At 38.6% G+C, this 3753-nt stretch overlaps 1 pseudogene; it reads left to right on the forward strand.

Annotated features, from left to right (window-relative positions):
• The first annotated feature begins 392 nt into the window (after window positions 1-392).
• Window positions 393-799, forward strand: LOC119046829 (60S ribosomal protein L22-like; annotated as a pseudogene).
• Window positions 800-3753: the final 2954 nt, after the last annotated feature.

The raw sequence follows: 3753 nt of genomic DNA on the forward strand, positions 1-3753 counted from the left end.
CTCCCTCTCTCCTTTCCTTCCCCTCTAAAGATAAATAAATAAAATTTTAAAAAATAAAATCTTAAAAAAATATATACAGCTACAAATACATATGAACCTAAAAACAAAACCTCTATAATACATGAAGCAAAAACTGACAGAATTGAAGCAAAAAATAAATAATTCAATGATAGCAGAGACCTCAATTCAATATTTTCAATAATGGATACAACCAATATGCAAAAGATCAATAAGGACTTTACCAACACTGTAAGTCAGTTAATCCCAGGAGACTATAAAACATGCTGTTTGACAATAACAAAATATACATTCTTCTCAGGGGCACATATAACATTCTCTGGGATAAAATATATGCTAGACCATAAAAGAAGTTTTATGTCTCTGCAGCCACCATGGCTCCCATGAAAAAGCTTATGGTGAAAAGGGGGAAAGAAAAAAAGAAGCAGGTTTTGAAGTTCACCCTTGACTACACTTACCCTATAGAAGATGGAATCATAGATGCTGCCAATTCTGAGCAGTTCTTTCAGGAGAGAATCAAAGTGAATGGAAAAGCTGGGAACCTTGGTAGATGGGTTGTAGCCATTGAAAGAAGCAGGGGTAAGATTACTATAACTTTTGAGGTGTCTTTTTCAAGTGGTATTTGAAATATCTCACAAAAATATTTGAATAAAAATAATCTACATGACTATAGTCATGTAGATTATTTGCTTACTGCAACGAGAGTTACAAATAGCATTACTTCCAGATAAATCAGGATGAGGAATAGGAGGAAGATGAGGATTATAACTCATTTACCTGACACATTTTATACCAAGGTTCTTGTTATAAAACCTAGGAACCAAAAAAATAAATACATTTAAAAAGATTGAAAGAAATGAAGATTTGGAAGATCGATAAATGTGGAAATTATAAAACGTATAATTAAATAACCAGTGACTCAAGAAGAAATCACAAAGAAAATCAGAAAATGCTTTGAGGTCATATAAACAAAAGCATGACATACGAAACTTATGGGTTGCAACTAAAATAGTCCTTAGTGGGAAAACTATACCTATAAATACTTACATTAAAAAAGAAGATTTCAAATCAATAACCTAACCTTCCAGTTTGAGAAACTAGGCATAGCCCTGGCTGCTGTGGATCAACTGCATGGAGCATTGTCCCATAAACTGGAGATTGTGGGTTTAATTCTTTGTCAGGACACATACCAAGGTTGCAGGTTTGATCCCTGGACAGGACACTACTTTGATGCTCATCTCTTGCACCAATGTTTCTCTCCCTCTCTTTCTCCCTCCATTTCCCTCTCTCTAAAATCAATAGGCATGTCCTTAGGTGAGGAGAAAGGAAGGGAGAGAGGGAAGAAGGAAGGAAGAAAGTAAGAGGGAATAAAAGGACAAAGTAACCAGAATCAAGCAAAGGGGAAGTAAACAATAAAAACTAGAGTGAACATGAATTAAATAAAAATAAATAATAGAGCCTGGCTGGTGTAGCTCAGTGGATTGAGCGCGGGCCTGCGAACCATACAATCGAGGTTCGATTCCCAGTCAGGGCACATGCCTGGGTTGCAGACCAGTTCCCTGCAAGCCAGTTCCCAGCAGGGGATGCACGAAAGGCAACCTTACACTGATGTTTCTCTCCCTCTCTCCTTCCCTGCCCCTCTAAAAATAAATAAATAAAATATTTTAAAAATAAAAATAAAAAAATAATAGAGAAAATGAACAAAAGCAAAAGTTGGTTATTTGAAAAAAATCAACAAAATTGGAAAATCTTTAGCTAGATTGACCAAGATAAAAAGAGAGAAAAATTACTAAAATCAATAATCAAAGAGCGAACATGACTACCAATCTAACAGAAATAAAAATAATGATAAGAAAATACCATGAATAATTGTATGCTGACAAATTAGAAAATCTAAATGAAATAGAAAGTTCCTAGAAAGACACAAATTTACTCAAACTGATTCAAGAAGGATCTGAACATGTGACGAGGCATATAACAATTAAATAGATTGAGTTACTAATCAAAAAACTTCCTACAAAGAAGAGCTCAGGACCACATGGCTTCACTGTTGAATTTTTAAAGAACATTTAAAGAAGAATTGGGAGAGAGAGGAAGATGGTGGCAAGGTAGGAGAAAGCGGATTCAACTTCCCCCTACACACAGGAGAAACACCTGGCTGATCTATGGAGAAACAGCAAACAGCCAATAGTAACCCAGCATATATGAAAATAGGAGACCAAAAATTGTAGTGGACACTGAAAACCCAGATGGTAAGGAGAGTGCTTCAGGACAATAAGGTCCGAGGGACCAGCTCAGGGACCAGGGCAGCTGCAGCCCCAGATCCAGTGCCTGCAGGGTCTGCCACAGGACTCTTAGGAGAGACCTGGGAAAACTGCTTCCTCCTGGCCTAACAAGGTTTGAGCAGCAGTGGGAGAGACCTAGTTGCTTGAAGTTGAAGAGAGAAGAACAAGGACTAAGTGGCAAACACATCGGGGATGTGAGCACCCACTGAGCCTGTGGACATCAGCTGGGGAGAGTTCAGAGTTGGGCCCTGCGGGGCCCTGATCCCAATAATCCTGGTCTGGCTGGAGAATTGGGCTGTGCATAAGGCCAGGCCTCTGTATGGAGCAGCAGGCTTAAGTAGGAGGAATTTCTCAAAAAGAAAAAGTGAAAAAAGAGACGCTGTTTGGGGAATTCTCTTGCAGCAATTGCTCTGACCTCCTCCCCATCCCGTCAGGCAGCTTTAGAGAAAGCCCTGTGCACCCTCATAGCTTTGGGAAAAGGGTGTGCTCTAACCCCGTGGGACCAGAGGCATCCTGGCTGAGTGCACGCCCACAACCCAGAGAGGGTACACTCTTCAGAAGGCCTGGATTCCACACCCAAGGCCTGGGGGAGAAGCTCCAGGCTAGCCCTGGGGAGAGTGCACACCAGGATGACTAAGCGCTATCAAGAAAGGAGAAAAGCTCCTCAGCCTGATGCAGCCAGCAAGACCAGAAAAACTGGTGTGGCTAGTTTGAAACCAGCAAGAGGCTTTTTTCTTTTTAAGTAATTTTTTTATTTTAAAATTATTATTATTTTTTAATCTCTCAATTCCTTTTTCCTCTCTTTCCTTCTTTCCCATTTTATTCCTCCTTCCTTTCTTTCCAATTTTATATCTTCTTCCTTCCCTTTTCTGCTTTCTTTTTTTGCCTCTTTTTCTTTAAATACCCACAAGTGAGACAAAAACCTGGAACTGTGAAAAGACCAGCGTTAGCATCCCAACAGCTGGGACAGTGAGACAAATTGCACTTTGCTATTACAGAAAACCTGCAAGTTATTGCGTATTTGTTATTATAATGTTTCATTAATCTTATGTCTTTTATATTAATAATATTTTTGTATTTGTCTCTTTTCCGTTTAGTCTTCTTCACTTGGCTGGTTATATTGTATCATTTGACAGGTTTTCCCTGTTCTCTCTTTCATAGTGTAGTGCTAATTTCCTGTACTGCACTTCACTTGTGTTCCATTAGCACACTACTCAAGGTCCTATACTCCCTATTCTTGTTATCCAGATCACATAGATTCTGTCATATGATTGTTGCTATAATACTATTGTAAATAATAGCTGTTTGATACAATTGTAAATACTACACAACACCCATTCCAGATCTTAGTCCATTACATGGTTTTCTGAACTCTATTACTGTAAAGGTTAACACTATTCTCTCACACAATCTACCTATTTACTATCCTTTACTCTCACCTTACCTCAGA

This window comes from Artibeus jamaicensis, unplaced genomic scaffold, assembly GCF_021234435.1.
Source record: "Artibeus jamaicensis isolate MK-2021 breed Jamaican fruit bat unplaced genomic scaffold, CSHL_Jam_final contig_2359, whole genome shotgun sequence".
NCBI lineage: Eukaryota > Metazoa > Chordata > Mammalia > Chiroptera > Phyllostomidae > Artibeus > Artibeus jamaicensis.